The sequence below is a fragment of the Benincasa hispida genome, chromosome 9 (assembly GCF_009727055.1).
Source record: "Benincasa hispida cultivar B227 chromosome 9, ASM972705v1, whole genome shotgun sequence".
Classification (NCBI taxonomy): domain Eukaryota; kingdom Viridiplantae; phylum Streptophyta; class Magnoliopsida; order Cucurbitales; family Cucurbitaceae; genus Benincasa; species Benincasa hispida.
In genome coordinates this window covers 14,973,001-14,995,875 of record NC_052357.1, presented here as the reverse complement: position 1 = coordinate 14,995,875, position 22,875 = coordinate 14,973,001, and the positions used below count along the sequence as shown (strand labels likewise).

The 22,875-nt window shown below is 34.9% G+C and overlaps 1 long non-coding RNA gene across 5 annotated transcripts; it reads right to left on the bottom strand.

Moving 5' to 3' along the window:
* Nucleotides 1-17,622: 17,622 nt before the first annotated feature.
* LOC120084900 lies at nt 17,623-22,564 on the bottom strand. Of its 5 annotated transcripts, none has more exons than XR_005483777.1 (4): nt 22,182-22,564; nt 22,029-22,086; nt 19,201-21,940; nt 17,623-18,322 (listed from the first exon to the last, which is right to left on the bottom strand). It is a non-coding gene; the product is annotated as an uncharacterized LOC120084900 (long non-coding RNA). The 5 variants fall into 5 exon arrangements; XR_005483778.1 differs by having other exon boundaries at nt 17,623-18,119; XR_005483779.1 differs by having other exon boundaries at nt 17,623-18,052.
* Between the last annotated feature and the right edge of the window lie 311 nt (nt 22,565-22,875).

Here is a 22,875-nt window from a genome sequence, read left to right as displayed (position 1 = left end):
TTATAACACTTACAATATAAATGATGCATGAAATTAAATGCATAACCTATGGTGGGATTTTATTTTATATGATATACAATACGACATATAAAAAGGAATAAAACATACAACACATATATATTTCAAAAAACAGTTAATGGACCGAGATTGGACACCTATTATAAAAAATAAAGGCTAACTATTACAAAATAAAAGCAATTTGGCTCGAAACAGGTGGACCGAGCCTAGAGCTGCTGAAACCAGACCAGGAATAAAACCCAAGCAGCTCAAACCGGAAAACCCACGAATCGAACCGGATCGGCAGACCACAAACCATGCACTAATCGAAGCATAACCATGTGAAATCTCCTTCTCGGAGCGTCGCAACGCTATGAAGTATTTCTTTGTCTCCCGCATCGCAGTGTCGTAATGCTAGGGCACAGCATCGCGATGCTACTGTATAGCCAAGAAGAAGGTGTCAACATTTAGGGAACGTTTGGACGCCTTTAAATTGGACCAAAGGATTCATTCTTCAGATCACAACTCAAATTATATTTCGAAAGAGTGGGAAAGTTGAGGAAAAGTGCGTTGAGAGCAAAATCCATGCGTTGGTCTTAGAACTTCAAAGAGGACGCATTAGACAGAAAGCAACATCGAATTGGAACGAGGATTTCTCTTAGAATACTCGTGCATTTGATGTGATTCTAAAATCATCTGAAAGTGAAAGGAGTCTAGTTTTCATGGTGGGGCTGTCGGAGAAGAAGCTCCAAGGAATCGGGCTGAAGAATGAGGAAAAGACAGAGGGTTCGAGCTGTCGAGTAAGATGGCCCAGTCTTGATGTTTTGATATTTCTGGCCAAACCACTAGAAGTTATGAGCTAAGATTTTGAGCTATGCTTCCTGAGACATTTTAGAGAATATTTGTAGAAGGAAGTATCTCTAGATAAAGCCTATAACTATGAGTAATCTGAGCTTTAATGTGAATCTAGATTTTAGGGTTCAAAAGGGAGCCCGAGGTGACAAAGGAACTTCTAGAGAGGAAGGTTCCTAAACGATCAAAGGTGAGTGACTAAAATGTTTAAAATGTTTTAAGAAACCATGTGCTAAAGAAAGATCTTTCAGATAAAGATATGTTTTCTATGTTTTATTAGAGAAAGTCTTTGTATGACTAGTTTTACTTAAAACTCGATACCGAAGGACATTTGAGAAGGTATCCGAGTAGCTCGATACTGAAGGACACAATTGAGAAGGTATCTGAGCAAAAGTACCCAAGTGTGGGGTAATTCTTCTGATAAAAATCAGTTTTCTGGTCACTCACTAGGCTTTATAGCTCATGCTTTCCAAATGTTTTTCCTTTTCCCAGGTAGCGAAAGGTGAGAAATTTCAGGGTGTTGCTAATTTCAAGGTCTGCCACATGCCACAGATACACTTCCGAAGGGGTTTACAGTTGGTTGTTATTGTAAACTTGTATTTAAGTCTTGGAGTTTTATAAACATTACATTATTGTAATATAAGATGGGCCTACTTAATCCGCTGTTGTATTGTCTCCTTGACTTAATCAGTTGTATGTTGAATTTGTTCATTGGTATCAGAGTTATTTTCGCAAGAGTTATTAGGCAGTAAGTGTCAACCAAAGGGTTGATAACTGCTGCAGTCGCATCCCTCTCCTAGACTAAGAGGGTGGTCTGGGGCAGGGTGTAACACCAGCAAGATCTCATTACCTGCGACACCAATGATACTCAGCCCCCAACGACACCAGTGATACCCACTCACCAGCGACACCAGCAATACCTGCCCAATTTCTAGCGAGATTCCTCTCTAGAGCGAGATCCTCTTCATAATTTTTAGTGAGCTCTCCTTCATTAGCGAGATATTCTTCACAAAATTAGCGAGATCCTCTTCACAAAATCTCGCTATAATCTCCACTGTGAGTTGTTTTCTTGTTCTTCCTAAGCAGTTGTTTGCTTATGCACAGGTTCTCTGTTACAACTTTAAAAATCCATAACTCAAACTCCAGACCTCTTTTGAAGAATCTTCCTTCTACAAACATGTTTAGAATTGAGTTTTCTTATCTTAAAATTTCAGCCACAAATTCCTTATAGTTTGGCCTAGAGCTCCCAATCTTCCCCTCGAGTCCTGATTAACCCAGGACTCTGTCCCTTCTGTAATTTCATCACTTTCCATTTTTCTTCTCCTGCCTTCTTTTTCCAGCAAGATAACCTTGAAAACTAGATTCTCCCATCTTTCAAATGGCACTGATTTCACTAAATTTGCTCATGTAAATTGCCAAAACCAAACTTTCAAAATTCTTCTTCCTTTTAACCTTCTTGCCGCTTCCCAAATTCAAGGATTAACCGCCACGTCAACTCATGTTTAATGTCTCCAACCCAAGCCAATAAGTGAGTTTTTATTTAATACATTTTTCTTTTCCTTTCTCCTCAACTTCTATAAATAACATGGATTTTCATCTATATGATATTTAATATATCACGCCTTTGGTGAAACATACTTGTTTAGGTACTTAGAATTCGGCGTTTACACTTAGCTTACACGAGCTTATTTCTTCATGCTTCAACCTCCTATCCTTCCTAAGTCATGGCTTCATTCAACTCATTAAGAGACATCTCATTACTTACTCTTACTTAAAATAATTAGGGTTTGAGATTTACAAATTCTTTCCCCCTAAAAGAAATTTCCTCCTCGAAATTTGCTCGGACTTACTTATAACTAGAGTTTCATAACATCCTTTGATCGTGAACCTTACAACCTTCTTCATTTATTTCTTCTTCTCCTATTACCATGCTTTCGCTGCACTACTTTGATATTATCTTTGTTCATTTTATATAATACTAGTATATATGAACAACTTAGTCATTATAGTTCACTGTATCTGTCACATCCTCTGGCAACTCTTCCGTTCTTCATTGAGTCATAGTACTCATTTATTACTAGGGTGGTCTTTTTTTTTTCATTTTCCCACAATACCACTGAAACCTTCTTTTCCAGTTATCATACCTTTGTATTGCTTGCTAGCTGTAAATTCATATTTGTGTCAACTAGGCTTCTCGACCTCACCGAGAGCACTCTTTTTAGGATGTCCTTTCTCTCCATACCTGAGAGAAGACATTCTTTGCATTATAAAATTTCCCAAACTATGGCTTACCATACTGTCTACATAAGGTTTTCTTAACTGTACCAGTCCCTAGCTTAGTTACAATTCAAACTTCGAGCTATTACCTGGAACCTCAGCAAATCTGGACCTTTTTCCTTTTTATCTTCCACTGACCATTTTGTTCCTTACTTTTATACTCAACGTCCCCTTGGTACATTTCGAGCTCACTGTTGCTCATCTTTTCCCTCCTCTTAGAAGCAATCTAACTAAGACTTCCTCTAGATTACCTCCTTTCCTTTGAATTCTCTAAAGTAGACTTCACGTTTGCCACCAACCTCTGAGCAATCCTGCTATACATTCTATTTCTAGTGAAAAGTCTATGTTTACGTGTGTGACTCCTGACTTCCACTCAAGTACTAGTAGTGAATTGAGTAACCCTGTCGGCCTTTGCCTTTCAGGTTTTACTTGTTGACAAATCAAACATCACATAGTACTTTTCTTATTTTGCTAGACTATGCCTTAGTTTACTAGTCTAGGGTGGCCATTTTGCTCACTTCTTATGATTCTTTACTGCGTTACCACTTAACTGGGAAGGAACTCTTATGGTTCTCTTCTTACAATCATAACTTGCATTCTTAGTTGAGAGAGAATCTTTACTCAATCCCTCAACATCAATTTATGGATAGAATGGAGTGTTCTCGACACTATCAATCACAACTTTTCCCTTATTTGTACAATTCTGGTTCAAATACTATCATGCCTTAGGTATTATTGCTCAGATATCTTCTTCTGTCCTTTCAGTATCGAGCTATTCAAATTCTAAGACACTATCAATCACAACTTTTCCCTTATTTGCATAAGCTTTAGCAATTTACTTAAAATATTTAAAGCATTTAGAGTCACTCACTCCCGCTGTTGGAACCATATAACCAAGAAATACAATCTGGTCTAACTAAAAATCACATTTGCTGAACATGGCATACAACTGCTTCTCTCGCAGCGTCTATAAAACTATCGTCGAATGATTCCCATTTCCTCCTGCTTGAATACACCAATATGTCATCAAGGTGACACACTGGATCTGTTGTAACCCTTATTTATTAATTCCTATAGCTGAACTTTCAACTCCCTAAGTTCTTCTGGCACCACGCATAATGGTACCTGAAAAAAAAATAGGTGTTGTATCTGGAATTAAATCAATAGTAACCTTCAACTTCCTTGTCAGATTGTAAATCTGATAACTATTCAGGGAAGACATCCAGGAATTCTTGTACAACTGGTACATCCTCAGGTTTCATCTTCTCATCCTATGAAATCGTCATATAGCCAAATAGGCTTCACATCTTTTGCTTAGCAGCTTCCTAGCCTTCACTGTTATTATTAGGCTTCATGAAATATTCCTTTGCTTCCCACAAATACTATCTCTTGCTCACCAAATCTTTCGAACATATCCATCCTTTAAACAATTCATACAGTTGTAACATTTATTCGGAGGATCCATGCTCTAGAGTGACATCAATTCCCAAAAATTTAATGGAATCACTTCATATCTATACTTATTAACCATTACCCCAGAGCCTATAAAACTCTTACACTGTTACAACCCTTCCACACCATAATAATAACTACTTAGGGACATGCTCTCTACAATCTTTTCTACAAGTAGTGCAACATGCTAGATACAACAAAGGTATAGTATCATAAGCAACTAGTTCATAAATATATCGATACATAAAGTTACTTTACCATTCACAATATTAGGTGACTCTTCCGCCTCCCAGTAGGACAATTTGTAAAACTTGCCCTAACGCTGAGGTCGTCTTGCTTCCTTTCTCATTTCCCTTTCTTTGAATTCCTTCCTCGGCTCCTGAGTCGCTAGGCTTATCTATCATCCGTAAAATCATGTCGTGTTCCATCTGAACTCCTCGACCTAGCTGGGCATTCCTTCTCGAAATATCCTGCCTCTCTATATCGAAAACATACGTTTCCCCCTTACAACATGTCCTCGAAGATGCTTACCACAATTCATACATAAGGGTTTTCTTACCCGTACCAGCTACCAGCTCGGTAGGATGCCAAAACCTTGATCTATCATCCATACTATTCACAAGTCTTGGCTTCTTCCTTCCTAACCTATGCTGACTTGTAGCTCTCTGTCCTTTATCAATACCTATTAGGTCATTCTCAATACCATGCTCTGCTTACGAATCCGCAAGGACGGATTCAACACTTTTCGCCAACCTTTTGACGATCCTATTAAATATTTCGTCCTCTGACTGAGGATCTGTTCCTGTGTGCGGAATCCTCGACTCCCCATCAGAAGTCGTTTCCTGATTTACTGGGTCTTTACCTTTCCATTCATTAACATTTGNACTGAGGATCTGTTCCTGTCTGCGGAATCCTCGACTCCCCATCAGAAGTCGTTTCCTGATTTACTGGGTCTTTACCTTTCCATTCATTAACATTTGGATTCCCTCGAATCTCGGAACTTCTAAAGGTAGGGTCAGGGTTCCCATTGTCTGTCTGCCTGCTCTGCTTGCCACTTTTCTTGACATCTTCCTCTTACTTAAGTAGTACACATGTTAAGGACTCAAGACTCATACTTATATATATAAACTTTTCCCCCCTCTTCCCAAAATCTTTTTCTCTGATACCAACTTGTCACACCCTACACCAGATTACCCTCCTAACCTGGATGGAATGGTGACTGCAGCAGTTACCAACCCTTTTTGCTGGCACTTACTACCTATCTTACCTTAAAATAATATTCAAACCCTAAATACAACATACATAATAACACAGAGCTTAGCACATTTACATTACAGGGTTTTGCAACATTTTTTTTTACATAGATAATACAACCTAGTGAGCCCCATCAAAATTATTAGTCACTAGACAGATACATGTGTACTAGCTAATACAGGTCTACAATTACGTTTCCTTCAACCTGTTTCTTTGAGTGGCAGAGCAGCAGCAGAAAAGTCTTCTGGAAACTGACCACTACCTGAAAGTAAAACATTTGAAAACGTGAGCTAGAAGTCCAATGAGTGACTTAATAAAACATAAATCTCATGCTCAAAACCTTAAGCTTCAAAACATAATACTAAAACTAGAATATACCAAGCAAACGTGTACATAAAAACCTTTAAAACCATCGTATCTAGAACCTGAATCTTAATTGAGAATGAACACTCACTGCTCTAATTCCCAACGTCAAGCCATGGTCGGATGAGACCTCTACCTCGACCCGTTCACATTAAACTATGGCTAGAAGAGATCCCTACATCGATCTCTTTAAATATTCCGATGGCATTTTAAACAACATCCTTAAGATATAAACATTGACAACAACTCTTATACGTCAATAATCATCATTAAATCTTAGTTGAGAACGAGCATACACTACTCTAACTCCCAACGTTTATTATCGGCCAAGAGACCCATACTTCGGCCTCTCATTCATACTTGCCTACATACACACGGAGTTTGCTATGTACCGTCAACACCTTAGGCACATTTATTTAGATACCTTCCTTACCAGTATCCCTATTCATTATGTTTAGAAATACCAACGCATGTACCTTGGTAACCTTAGGTATTTAAACATAGTACGTCAAGTTTCATTCAACCTTATCGTTAACCCTAATGCACGCTTCATATTTTGTGAAATAAGTTGGCTTAAAACATATTGAACCAGCTTGTAAAACCACTAATCATGCGTTGGACATGGAAAACATACTTGGAAAACTCATACATTAGTAAACATCAAGCGTTGATAAACATTCACAAGCATTAGATATTTCAAGTTATCCTTCTAGCCTAGAAGAATATATGACTGCCTTTATCCTTAGTTTAGAGTGAACTAATAGTTCTAACCCTCAACGTCAACCTTAGTCGGGGAGATCTCTTTTGCTCAATCCCTCGACGTCGTATTACCTATGTGCACGTGGTTGTAACTGAGTACCATCGTACCTTATGTACCTGACTTGGATACCTTCTCATTATCCTTCAGTATCCTTAGGTACTTGACTTGGATACCTTCTCATTGTCCTTCAGTATCCTTAAGTACTTTCGCTCAGATACCTTCTCAAATTTTTCCTTCAGTATCGAGCTTCTATGATACCTTCTCATATGTCCTTCGGTATCAAATTGGGCAGACACCTTCTCAAAAGTCCTTCAGTATCAAATTGGTCAGGTACCTTCTCAATGTCCTTCGGTACCTCATTTTAAGTAAAACTAGTCATAAACATTTAGTTGAACACTAAAGATTAGTGCTCAAATCATCATCATACTAGTTCATCCATCATATTGGTTCATCATAAAAATGGAGTTACTTAAACCTACTGAAAGTATTTGGACAAGATAACATATTTACACAAATCTCATGGAAAACATGCTTTACTTAGCATGAGAAACCGTTTCACAAATATGTTGCTTGGCACATCATTTAAACACTTAGCATGAGACTAACTTCACAGAAATCATAGTTTCCAAGACTTAGCATGAGAAATAGCTTCAAAGGAACCATAGTTTCGAAATTATTAAAACATTAATTCATCACATAGTCACTCACAGCTTGTTGGCCTCTTAACGGGTTACATGCTTCTCCTAGCTCCTCTTGGCCTGAAAGGACATATTTCCCAGTTAAACCACTAAGAATTCTTAGTAAAATACCTCAATTAATTCATTTATTAAAGGAATTTTACACAGACGGCTCTACTGGTGAGATCCCCATGAGCCACACCAGCGAGATCCCCTAGAGCAACACCAGCGAGATCACCATGAGCGACACTAGTGAGATCTCATTACCAGTGACACCAGTGATACTCAGCCCCCAACGACACTAGCGATACTCAGCCATCAGCGACACTAGCGATACCCACTCACCAGCTACACCAGCTATACCTATCTAATTTCTAGTGAGATTCCCCTCTAGAGCGAGATCCTCTTCACAGGTTCTCTGTTACAACTTTAAAAATCCATAACTTAAAATCCAGACCTTATTTGAAGAAACTTCCTTTTACAAACATGTTTAAAATTGAGTTAACCTTCTTACCTTAATCTTTCAGCTACAAATTTCTTATAGTTTGGCATAGAGCTCCAAATCTTCTCCTTCGGCCCTGATTAACCCAAGATTCTATCCCTTCTGTAATTTCATCACTTTCCATTCTTCTTCTCCTGCCATCTTTTTCCAGTAAGATAACCTTGAAAACTAGATTCTCCCAGCTTTCAAATGGCACCGATGTCACTAAATTTGCTCATGCAAATTGCCGAAACCAAACTTTCAAAATTCTTCTTCCTTTTAACCTTCCTGCCGCTTCCCAAATTCAAGGATTAACTGCCACGTCAACTCATGTTTAATATCTCTAGCCCAAGCCAATAAGTGAGTTTTTATTTAATACGTTTTTCTTTTCCTTTCTCCTCAACTTCTATAAATAACATGGATTTTCATCTATATGATATTTAATATATCACGCCTTTTGGTGAAACATACTTGTTTAGGCACTTAGAATTCGGGGTTTACACTTAGCTTACACGAGCTTATTTCTTCATGCTTCCACCTCCTATCCTTCCTAAATTGTGGCTTCATTCAACTCATTAAGAGACATCTCATTACTTACTCTTACTTAAAATAACTAGGGTTCGAGCTTTACAGGTTTCATGGCAGTTCGATTGGCGGTTGGATTGGTCCACGACTTGGTTTGAGTGGTTCAAGGTTTGGTTCACTTGTATCGAATCAGATGGCTTATATTAATGTAATAGTTAGCCATTTTATTTATTTTTTTATAGTGTCCTATCCCAGTCCATCAATCTTTAGTTTTTAAATATATGTCATGTATGTTTTATTTCAATATATATGTCATATTGTATGTCATATAGATTTTAAAATCCCACCATATGTTATGCATTTATCATCATGCATTATTTTATATTATAAGTGTTATAATATTAGAATATATATGATTTAAATTATATAGCATGCTCATGCATCCTATAGTATAATTGTTATATTATATAAATGCATGCATTAATAACATACACATGCATCATATATATTATAAGTGTTATAATATAAAGTATGAATGTATATTTTCTTTAAAGAATGTTATTAATGTCCTTCATTACTTTATCATATGTAAATGTTATATATATATTAGTAATGAAATTGAGATTGCATAAAGCATGACATTACCTTAGGTTAATTTATAATTGTTATGATTAACTAATGTATGTCAAGCATGCAATGAATGAATTTTAATTGTTTCATTTATTTATAATCGTTACAATTAAATGAAGGTAGGCTATGTTCCTTCGACGCAGCTCTTATTCTTATTGAGAAAGGAAAAGCTGTAGGCAATTAGAATTAAAATCAATAATAAAGAGCTGCATACAAACCTTAGGTTATAATCGTTTTTAAAAATGTTTTAAAATGTGATTGAGATAGACCTAAGATCACATTTCTAATGAGATTAGAAATCTTAGATTAATCTTTTAATCGGTTTAATAGGATTAAATTGATTTCTTATAAAAGATTAAATATGTAGCAAATATATCTATAAGGGACCTTTTGTCTAAGGTGAGTTCTATCTAGGCTAGGATACTTAAGATGACAGAAACGTCACACCCCTACCTGAGAACCTACCTGGAAAGGTGAATTAGATAAATTTGATACATGCATGCAAGTTTGATTAAGGTTTATTAAAGAGTTTAATAATACTTCAATCAAAATTGTTTAATCATCAAAGACAAATGTTGTTTTTAAGAAAATTAAACTTTCACTTAGTTAAAATCATTAGTCGGGTTTTTCCTAAGTTAATTAACCCTAGGCAAAACACTCAGTGGGAGTCCTTGAAAATTCACACCGTGTGATCTACACTCGGCCTCGAGGCATCAGGGGTGTCCCCCTATCAGTGGCATTTGGATAGGTCAATATCTAGGTGAGCGGAGAGAGTGTTTATAGTAAGTGTGAGCAAGAAGTGTAGCAGCACATCCCTCAGTCATTCTTATTAGGTCAAACTAAAGTTTCATGCATCGCCTCGTGGCATCGTGGGTGTCCTCCTAAAGGATGACAGTTTTGCATTATGCTTTATTCAACCTCAAGAAATGGATAGTGCTGCTTTAATTTCATGTTCCAATCGGTTTTTCCCTATGGTTGGCTCATTGGGGCGGAACTCTAGGACTTAAAATAAGGGATTACACTTACAAGAATTGTTAAGCTAGTTGAATGTATTATGGACCGAACAATGGTGACTAATAGTGACAGTAACAAGGAGTTGTTATGTCTATTGGTTGAGAATATCTCATTTCAGTGAAGAGATACTTGATCACCCTACGGTAATTTTTGTCCTGCCACACTGAAACATCATTGAAAAATTAGATGTCACTTAGAGTACATTAGAATTTTGCTAAAATTGATTGGTTGTTTAAATGATTAATGTAAAATAAACTAATTTGAAAATAGTTTGTCAATTTTAGCAATTTATATCATGGCTACCGTTATACTAAACTTGCTCGTTGCCGAAAAGTTAACTGGCAAAAATTATGCTACTTGGAAAACCATGATCAACACGATTTTAATAATCAATGATCTTCATTTTGTCCTAATGGAGGATTGTCCTCCCATTCTTGCTCAAAAGGCTCCTCAAAACATATGAGAGGCACATGAACGTTGGACAAGGGCGAATGGAAAGGTCCAAATGTATATTTTGGCTAGTCTTACCGATGTCTTGGCCAAGAAGCATGAGCCCATGCTCACAGCCCGTGAAATCATGGAGTCTCTGAGGGGAATGTTCGGACAACCGTCTGCGCAACTCAAGCACGACACTCTTAAAAAAATCTTTAATGCCCGTATGCAAGAAGGGGCATTTGTTCGAGAACATGTTCTCAATATGATGGTCCACTTCAACGTGGCAGAGATGAAACGGTCTACCATTGATGAAGCCAGTCAAGTTAGCTTCATATTGAAATCTTTACCTGAAAGTTTCCTTTGTATTGGAATCTTTATATTGGGTGGAAAACTAGTTTTAGGGTTTAGCAAACATAGCTCCAATTTTTCAAATTTTACAAATATTGCAAAATCCCCAAATCATGTTTCACACCTTCACACCCTCAATCTTTATAGTGTTGGGTTTGATGCTCTAAATCTCGTAGGGTTCTATAGTTTGTAAATGTTATGTATAAACTCATTGTTTATTTAATAAAATATATGATATTTTATTCCAATTTTTGTTGCATTAATCACAAACTAATAAACTAAATTGCATGATTATCTCATAACTTAAACATGTATGTAGAGACATATGGATGGATCATGTTTTAAGTGATAACCTAAATGATCTGTAGTAGATGGATAAGGCTGGATACCTTATCCTGGTGACAATACGAGTATGACCCGCTTTGTTGATGTTACAATTGTTGCAAAGTGCTATAAGTGATTTAATCCTGATCATTCATGTGGAGACATGTGAGTGGGGATATTCTATACAAAGAAGTTTGTATAAGGCTGGACCACGAAATAAGTAGTATATAACACCATTCTTAATAGATACTTCCATTTCATTAGGATGACCATACATAACACGACCTAAATCCTGCGTGAGTTGTGAACTCCTGCCTATGAAGGCGGTTCTTTGATTTGTATAGGTGAGAGTAGCCAAATCACTGACTCAAGATGCCTACCATTTTAGAAATTCATTTGATTGGGGAGCTGGGAACACAACTAAATAGGACGAAATTCACTCATTCTCCAATGTTAGGGAAAGTAGATAAATTGCTCCCTTAAGGGTTAATTCCGAGGCTTGAACATAGTGGCGCCACACCCTCTTCTGGCTCAAGAGGGGTTAGTCATAGTGAGACTATGATTTATTGTTCATTATAGGAATCAGTGGTACTGAAGGAGTTAGATGTAACTACAAGGGCAAAACGGTTAATGGTCCAGCTGTACTTACAAGTAATTTGTGAAGGGTCGTCGTACTGTGGATTGGTTATATCCAATGGACACAGAAATATATCTGTAGTGCGAAGAGTGTAGCTATCAATCTTTAGTGGAGTTCCAGACAGTTAATGGATGGTGAATAATTTAATTAAAGAGTTCAATTCATTATTCACGGATCGTTGGAGCTTCAAGCTACAGGTCCATGAGATCCATGAGGTTGCTCATCGATTTTTATGAGAATCAAGTTTTGGATTAATTTGGATTGTTCAAATTAATTGAGATAATTAAGTATATATGATATAATTAAGTTTATGTAATTGTATATAATATAATTACTATAATGTATTTGATACATTATAATATAAAGAATTTATGAGAGGAATTAAATATGTGAATATGATTCAAATGTTAATTATAGGAATTAGATTCATATAATTAGAATTTAATATAAATATGATTTATATTATAAGAGAGAGAAAAGAAACTATAGGTTATATATTGTATAGGATACAATATTAAACTATAGGTTATATATTATAAATGTTATAATTTACTAAAGTATCTCAAAGCATGCAATGTATGGTTTTAACTTATTTCATTTGTTTAGAACTGTTACAACAAAATGAAATTGGAATTTAAAATCAATAATTCAGAATTGGATGCAAACCTTAGGTTATAATCATCTTTTAAAATTGATTTAAAACATGATTCAAATAGACCTAAGATCGCTTTTCTAATGAGATTCGAAATTTAAGTTTAAACTTTTAATTGATTTGATAGGATTAAATTTATCTTAATTAAAAGATTAAATATTGTAACAAATATATCTACAAGAGACCTTTTGTCTAAGGCTGGTTTTGTCTAGGCTGGAGTATTTAACTTGATGAAGACATAACACCCCTATTTGGGAACTTACGTGAATTAGATAGATTTGTTACAAGCATGCAAGTTTGATTCAAGTTTGTTAAAGAGTTTAATGGACCTTAAACAAAATTGTTTAACTATCCAAAGGCAAGTGTTGTTTTTAGGAAAATTAAATAATCACTTAGTTAAAATCAGTAGCCATATTTTCCTAAGTTAATTAAGCCTAGGTAAACCCTCAGTGGGAGGAGAATGTGATATACGATGCTTGGTTTCATCATTTTCACGTTTATCCTTAAAGTCCACACCGTGAGATCTATACTCGGCCTCGAGACACCATTAGTGTCCCACTTAGATCCACTTGTATGTCTCTACATACTTATTTAAATTACATAAAATAACTTAGGATCTTAGTTTATTGGATTGAGTATATGATTATAAAATAACACTTATTTTATTAACAATATGTTTATACAAAGTTTACAAACTAGGTGATTACAAGGAGATTTAGGACACAAATCCCAACATAAATTAGGTGTTTGATTAATTTAATATTTGATATTAAATTATCGTTTATTTAATTAAATTAACATTATTTAATTAATTATTTAAATAAATTGTTTTCAATTCTAAAAATAAAATTCAGGTTTTATTTTATTTTTAATTTTAGTCTTAATGAAATTTAGATTAAAATTGAAAAATTAAAAAAGAATTGAAAAGCAAAAATTGGAAAATTACACTATTGAGTGGAGTTTTCCAATTTTGCATCTTCAAATGAAGTAGTTTCCTCCAAGCCAAACACCTAACCCATTAAATTTAAGCTCCTTGAGGTGTCAATAAGTTGAAGCTAAATAAACTGAGAAATTCGTGGGCAAGGTAGTGGTTTTAGTTCTTGCTTAAACTCTACTATTCTATCTAATAATCCTCCTCATCCCTTAATAAATTGACCTCAATTTGAGATTCCACCTCTTAATCCAAGTTAGAAGATAGTAGAGAAGCTTCTCTTGGTGGTCTACAGAACATTTGGAGGTTGATTTCGTGCTGAGGAGTAAAGATTTGATAAAGTAGTTATTATATAAAGATTATATGATAAATTAGTTATTATATAAATATATATCAATTAATTTATGTATTATTTTTAATTTTTTGAAAAGTATCTTTAGGGAGGGAGTTGTAACGACCTCCCCCTTTGTTCTCTCTACTACGTTATTGGGAATAGGGTATTGAATCAGTTGATCATCTTCTTCATCCATGGATTGGGTTACAGAACAATTCTGTAATTTTTTCCAAGCTCTCTCTATTACTCGTTCTTCTTCCACTCTCAGTTAATTATTTCCGTCACCAAATAGCTAGAGCCCACACATTCCTGGACTCTCATCCCAGTGAATATAGGGAAAACCATTTTGGTGGTAGCCATTTGAAATTTAAGGTTTCAAGTTCATGTTTTTACAGAGAAGGGGATGCGTGAAGAAAACATTCTTCACAGGTAAGTCTCCTCTTTCCTATTCTCCTTTTAATTATTGAGCATGTTGTATTGTTATATTAATTGCATAACAATTATGTTTGTTTCTTTGTGAAATTAATTTTTCTGTAAATTTGGATTTTTGGGCCCGATCCCGTTTCCGCTGAAGACCTTCAATGGTTCCTTCAAGAATAAGTTTACTTGTTCACAAACCACGAGTTTTAGGACAAAACCTAATAATTGTATGTTTAGAAAGTTGAGTCCTTACAACAAAAGGAAATCCTTGGATAGTAAGTAATACTCCCACTGTTTTAATGCTCGAACAAGAGCATATAGCTCTCGTTCATAAGTAGTCCACATTTGCCTCGAGGTTTTGAGCTTCTCACCAAAAAGAGACAAATAAAAGAATGCAAGAGACAACTCCTTTGATTATCATGAGTTAAAAGTTGAAAATGGCACACACCCGTAGTTGGATGTTCGCATGACATCCGTGGGGACAAGCCAAAATGAAGAGTGTAACCATGACCAACTGTCTATAAGTGAATAAATGACGCAAAGTTTTGCTCACCGCATATAGATACATCAAGTTATTTTGATAAAGAAGAGATAAACATTCTATTTTGAAAACTAGAAAAGTGTCTTTGAACAGAATTTTGTTACATAGAAGAATAAAGTAGGGCTTGCTAAGAATTAGCAAGGATGGAAGGAAAATGCAATGTTAGGTAATGTGCCTAAGTGTTTCATTCGGAGCAACCAATCATCGCAGAAATATAGGATAGGAATGGAGCATGATTGCCTTGGTAGAAGATATGCCTGAGGACAAGCATATATCTAAATTTGGGAGTGTGATAACTTATAGAAATACAAGTTATTTACGTCACCTTATCTATATATTGTGGCCAAAAGTTAGTAATTATGCGCCGATTGTATGAAAATTAGCCTAGTATGACAATAATTATAAATGTTCGCGATTACACCCACTAACACCAAAAAGATGAAAGACAAGCCAAACTTTACTTTGTTTTGCAGGAGACCAAGTCACTGCTTGCGCTCAAGGCTCATGAGAGACTAATCAACGCATCTCTGTCACATTGCACCCGTCAATCAATTATGAAGAGATGATTACCACAGTAATGGCGCAATGCGAAAGTCGGTCTAGAGCTATGCTTCAACCGCATGTTATAAAAATAAACATCGCATGCGAACCTATGATCGAAAGATGCAATTGAGCAACGCAAGAGCGGGAGATTAAGACACGTGTACAACTAACAATTGTGCAAAATTGATGGTCTGAATGCATAACAGAAGGAATAATATCCCTCCATCTTCGAAATTACCATAACAATCAAATGGGGACCACAAGGCCGAAGTCAAAGATCTGCACCTATAAATACCCCATTGATTTCAGAGAAAAGGTATGCTACTTGATACGAGGCTAAGTGTTGTAAGATTTTAGAGAGAAAATGTTGAACTGAGCGCTGAAGAGAAGAAATCCTAGAAGAGAACGAGATAAGGCCGAGAGGTGAATCTCAAATCCGACATACCATATTCCCGATCGAAGCTCTATGCAAAGATTCCTGTTACCGGTGGAGCAAGCCTGAGAGGGTAGCTCTTCCTGCCATCGAAACCATCCTATCCAGCAAGCAGATCTCCATCAAACCTGTGCCAAGACATTGACATTTATTTGTATCTATTCTATCTCTTTATTCATTGTATTTCATGACTTCTTTATCTCTTCATTCACTCATCATGTATCAAACACTTAGTAGAAATATTAAATGTTTCGATAGATTCCATCTACCATTTTCTGTCTATTTTCGTTTACCCATTAGTCACTTTCTTCATGATGTCTTCTTAATCCCCTGATGAACAATATGAATCACTAAGAACTTAATCTGTATTAAAGTTATAAAATACGTTTAGCTAAGGCATGCTAGACGACATCCTCATCTGTGAGAACAGAAGTGAGGATGTCATTCTAATCTATCGAGAGAAGATCAGGAGAGTGCGTTAACTAAAGCGAGTAGAACTTCCAAACATGGAAGCAACCTTACGTTCATTACATTAGTCTCTATCTCACCGTAGATACGTAGGAGTGCGACCGATCACTAAGAGGTGTATGCCAAGAGAAGAGCAGAACAGTATTTGTACCTTCAATCCAATTGAGGACTTGTGTTGTTTATATTATTTGTCTTTCTCTTTCTATTATGTTCATAAGATTTGTCGCCGCATCCCATATCTTTGCACAACCTTCACAACCAGCCTTACTCCTAGCATCTTGTACATGAAGTCTGTATCTTGTAACATCTAGCTTAGATTTATTGTATTTTTACGTTTTATCGCATCTTTACTACTTTCCTTTATTTTACCGTAATTTACATACTTGTACAAACTCCTTTTTAAAAGATTGAAAACCTGGTCGCACATACCATGAACATACCGCAATAACCAAAACCATTTTTCTGTGTTCGACCTCGGATCACACCGAGAAACTTGCGGTAGAATTACACTTGGTTCCATCGTAAAGAAACTTGTGACAACGCATGGCATACTACATGAACATCCATAATTAATGCATGTATAGAAGTAGTATCGCATCATTGTGAGCATTTAACATCATACACATCCCAAATCCAGCGTTTGAAGCGTTCCCGTCAAAAAGTTTAAAATGACATTATAATAATTTATCCACAAACAAGAGTTGCTTTTATATATTAAGATCTCAACAAACACAAAAATTTAAATCTAATCTTGCTCACAAAGTACAAATAATAGTTAGCTCCCAAAGAGAATAACGAAATTTATACTTACAAAGCAGTAGTTGGCTGCTTACGTATCAAAAAATTCCTAAAATAAAATATTAGTTGCTTTTGTATATACAACTTACCTTTCAACAAATACAAAAAATTAACTGAAGATTGAGAGAGTTGGTTATCTACTTTGGAGTGTCATTACTATTCCAAAAAATTTGCAAAGAATATATGCTTACTTAAGTATATAAAATCAAGAATTATTTAAAAATAAATGAATCATACTAAAAGAAATTATATAAAGTATGGAAACTATATTTATACAAACTTACCAAAAGGAATGAATGCTTAAACTTGCTATTCTTTTCTCTATTCTATGGATGAATTTGTTATGCCCTATATCCAGAACCTCCATGTACTCGTGCGAGCAATATCATATGAGTGTGTAAACAAAAAAAATATAAGTTGCGTTAATATAAGCATTTTATAAATAACGAAAGAAATGAACTCAACCCATAAATAACTACCATAGTTACACCTCTTCAAAGAAATGCATTTCCAACAATATTCAAACAACAACCTTCTCTCAACAAAATTGTATTTACATAATGATTCAACTTATTTCTCTTTTCGGGAACTTACATTGCTAGGTTAGAGGTAGAGGTTATCCTAGACTCCATATGCTTAAGAGATAGAAAAAGAAGAAGCATTGCAACTAGGTAAGACCATAAAATTAATATGAGAGATGAAAAGTAAAACTGTAATATAGAGTTTAGTAAAGAAATAAAATGTTGTAAATGGATCAAAAACTCTTGATGGTCACCTGCTGATGAACAAGAGTCATAGATAAAGTCAAATGTAGAATAACTTCTGTGGTTACCAATACCACAGCACCATTAGCATGCTGAAGACGATCTTTAAGGAGATTCAAGATGTCAAAATTCTCATTGCAATCTGATGGTACATTTTGGAAACCAATTCAAGTATGAGACATTGTGCCCATTCATTAAATTCTTTGATCCTACAAGCATATCATTTTGTTTCAACTAAGTATAATAGATATTTTACCGCTAAAATTCTCGACACTTACATATTATACAATGAATGTATAAGAACCATCCAATGGAGAGAATAGCTTAGAGAATCTAAAACAATACAATTACTACAATCCTAAAGTTATTGTTCCTTTCATGTACTATAAAACTTCTCCTGAACTGTGACTTTCTGCAAAGACAAATTAATAGCTAAAGCAGGGCCTTCATAAAGTGCAATAAGAAGAATATACAAGAACGTCCCAAAAGTTTTAATTATCCACCATGTCATTACCAAGATCCGAACTACGGAAAACTATGGCCAACAAGATCAAAACTATATGGGAAAAAGTTAATGTTTTGAACACCCCTTAGAAAAAGAACATGGGCACGGAACAATCTTGTACTACAGATTGATACAATTCTTGGTAAATGTATGTTATTTATAAAAGTAATTATGAATAAAGTTCAATATTTTGGATGACAAGAGTTGTAACCCAATAAAGTAAACAGTAAGGCCGGCAAACGCGTGAAGAAAAGCCATAAAGAAAAGCCAAAAAATAAGCTTTTTAATCAAATATCACCTACTCTATAATAAATAAAAAAAAAAAATCATGAAAGTCTTGCACATTTAAATTTTTACTTTTGATTCTCAGTAGCCAAACAAGCTAAAAAACACGAAGACTGGAAAATAAAGCTATACACAAAAACAAACTTGTGAATTAACATGTATATCATAAGATGTTGTAGGGCACATTCAAGCATTTTAAGAGAGAAAAATAACAAATAATATGTAGAGAATTATATCCATTGACTCTTAAAATGATTGCACATAACAACAAATATAAAAGCACATGTAACTAAAAGGACACTAGGAATTAATGCCATCGGTTATACACAAAGCATATCTAGATACAAGTATTTATAAGATCATTTTTTTACCACCCAATCCTTACAAAGGTTTTCTGAAAAAGAATTTGAATGAGCAAACTAAATCAAGCTAGTGAAATTTTGAAAAGCAAAATCCAAATTCAAGCTAAATGATTAATTTGAATAGGAGTAATACAATACCTGGCAACACAATCCAGTGATGGTAGTCCATAACCACCACTAACAACAGGACTGGCGACACCCCTGTTTTGCAAGCTCTACAGAAAATTACTCTAATCCAAAAGAACAAGATTGTGCTCATAATTACAAAAAGGCATAATGACCAACGTCCACAATGATGTGTTAAACCTAGCTACCTGCCAAACACATTTCAACAGTTAATAACTAGTGTATTGGATTTGTAAATATGAACAATATTCAGATTGTACCAGATGCATGAATAGATTAAAGTAACTAATATCACCAATCTAAGAAAGAAGTCACAAACATAAACGATAAGTATTATACACGACAAAAGGGTTGAAGGAAAAAAAAGAAAAAGACCTAGTGACCAACATCCACAAGGAAGTATTAAACCTAGCAACTTCCCAAACACACTTTAACAGTTAATAACTATTGTAATAGATATGAAAACATGCAACAGATTGTACCAGATGCATGAATCATGAGATTAAAGTAACTACATCACCAATCTAAGAATGAAGTGACAAACATAAGTGATAAAGTATTGAATATACAAAGAGAGAACTGAAGGAAAAAGAAAAAAAAGTAAAATTTTCAATTGGGAGGGGGGAATTCACAGGCCAAAAACAAAACCAGATGGTAGTAGTATGAACAATCTGATGCTTGAGCTATGGCAGAAGTAAATAGAAGCTAACCTCAAGAACTGCATTATACTCTTTTGATCGTTGACATACCTCTGATGTTCCTTAATATTCAGTTCCAAATGTTTTTATAGAAATAGAAGCCCTGCAGGAAAATAAATCCTCAACTTTCTACTTAACCTTGTTAAATATCTCCTTAAATTGAAAAACTTTGTTCTCAAACTGACTGGGAATTTCTGCAATTTTTTGCTGATTTCCGCAAACTATCTTCCTTTACAAAATCAAGTAAACACTTGTGATTGGCTGTTTGTAAGGCAGGATGAAGCTTCACAGACCTCAATTTCTCAATGTCTCTACCCAAATTCATCAACAGATCACAACGATCTTATATCTTTAGATTCATGGACTCAGTTCCCATCAATGGAATGAAAAGCCAAAAAGCAAAAACTCAAAAAAGTTCAAAATTCCATCAATCCAAACAAATATCACAATAAACCACAAAATATATAGAAAGAAGTGATTTCAAAAGCCAACAAACACAAGTAGTTAACATAAGAAAGGAGAACTCTTAACAACCATCTATCAAATAAGAAAGTAGAACTCTAAAGATTAATTTCGAGACTCGTGTCCTTAGAATTAGACTCTTTCTATAAATACTTCAAGAAAAGCAGTTTTTACTATTCTACAAATCATGTCAAACTCAATCTATGTCTATTAAGTTGAATAAGTCTACAACCATCTATCAAATAAAGCTTTACGATACAAAACACAAAATGAATGACACACTTAACAAGAAAAAACAATCTAACAATGAACAAAATACATAACAAGTGGAAACATATCACAAATCATCCACCATTTGAATCACATAAAGAAAGATGACAAGCTATTGGGTTTCGAGTACTTGCCTCAGTAGTAGACCAGCCGATGACCAAGGAGGTAACAAGTATATTTCTCCTCACTTACCATAATCAAGCACTAATCAGTTTATGATAAATTAAAATGACAATATAAACACTATTTTATGGTTAATTGAAGTAGGGAAAAAAACAAAAGGGATTCGACCTTAGGGAAACTCCATAAGATGCCGTAAGTCACATACAATCTTGATACAACTGTAAAGGAAGTATAGAAGAAAGAACAGAAAGAACCTAGAAAACATTACCATATTTTAACATGTAACTAACTTTACATTACCATTACCAAGTCCTGTACAAACTCAAAAGGGAGTGTATATTGTTACCAGGCATCCATGAAATGTAAACTTGAAAAATAAAAAAAAATTGAATAAATTTTGTTAAGTATATATTGATTCACTCTGTCCTGCTACAAAAAATATATATATATTATAAGTGATAAGTTACCATACTACAAACTTAATGAGAAAATGGCTTGTCGATGTAAACATTAAGTTAAGTATATATCATAATGCTAAAAGTAATTGAGTGGCTATTAAATACTAGACGATTATGCAAGCCGAGGTTGCAATAAAAATTTTACTTAATCAGCATAGTTGTCAATTCATAGAGTAGAATCCATAACAAGAGGTCCACAATAAAAGGAACCACAAACTTTCAAAATGAACAATGTTTAGTCAAAATACACCAAGAATAGGGGTTAACAAAACTTTCAAAGTGTATTTTACACAGGGCTTTATTCAAATAATAATAATAAAATAAAACTTTAGCGAATGCAAATACATTGTACACACAGTTATTGTGCAGTAAGACAAATACGTTGGTTTTTCAATGAATTAGTTTTTGAAATGATGATTTATCAACCAAGGACCAATTGTCTAATTTATATTAGATAGCGACATCCTACATAGGCTTTGAAGGGGAGGAGAAAATTGGCTTGTATAAAAACTAAAATGGTTTCTTCCATTTTTAGCTAGTGTAAACATAAACTTACATCCCACCACAACTCTTTCTTATTTTGATTTGCGCAAAATTAAGCTAGTGTAAACATAAACCATAATAAGTTTCACCCAAAGAGCATAATTTCAAATCACACTTTGCCTCAAGTGTCGTTAAACCACTTACCCAAATGTCCGTTTGATCCAAAAAACATCCAAGATTCCACTCAAAGACTTCCTCCTAAACACAAGTCAACATTAGAGAATTAACCCAAATTTTCCAACAATAAATAAGCATTCCAATGGAATTCAAAACCTTAAGAACTTACTAAAATCCACCAAAACGGACTTTACGTCTGCTGAATAGCAGCTTCAACACTTTCCAAACTTCAAATCCAACCCCGAAAAACAAAATTAAACCAATTATTAGGCCAAAATTTCAATGGGTGAACATGACCTTCAAGAAAAATCACAAAACTTACCAAAATAAACTAATCCTTACATAACTCCAACATTCTGACGAAATCCATAGGAACAATGTAGGCGGTGGCAGAACTTGCATGCCCAAAACCCAAACAGACGCGTGAACGGAAAGAGCTTGACGGCTAGGTGAACGCGCGACTGGGACGTAGGCACAGATCTGGCTGTCTGATGATGACATGTAGACATCGCCGATGGTTGGATCTTCCTGATCAACAATGTAGGCGGTGGGAGCTAGACGACGACAGAGGCGATGGAGGTTGTTGGGTTGAGGTTCCTGCAGATGGCTAAGAAATAGAGAGAGAGATTGCGTGAGAGGAAACTTAGAGAGAGAGAGGGGTTGGGTGTTAGACATTTAGGATTTTTGGGTCATTTATTTTTCTTTTTCTTTTTCTTTTTCTTTTTAGTAGAGGATTGGAGGGAAATGAAAATCAGGGAAAAGGGGAATAAAATTTGGTGTTCTAAACTTTTTTTTATTTCATTTTATTTCAAAAAAGAGAGGTTTTAACATGGTTTATCTACAATGTTAACATGGTTTAACATGGTTTTTTAGTAGACATTGTAGCTTCGTTTTTAGTGCCAATTTAAAACCGACATTAAAGATTCATTTTTTTAAGAAACTAACATTGTATATCCATTTTTGTTTTCTCAACTGACATCAAAGCCCAAATTTCTTGTAGTGAACCATTCATTTCT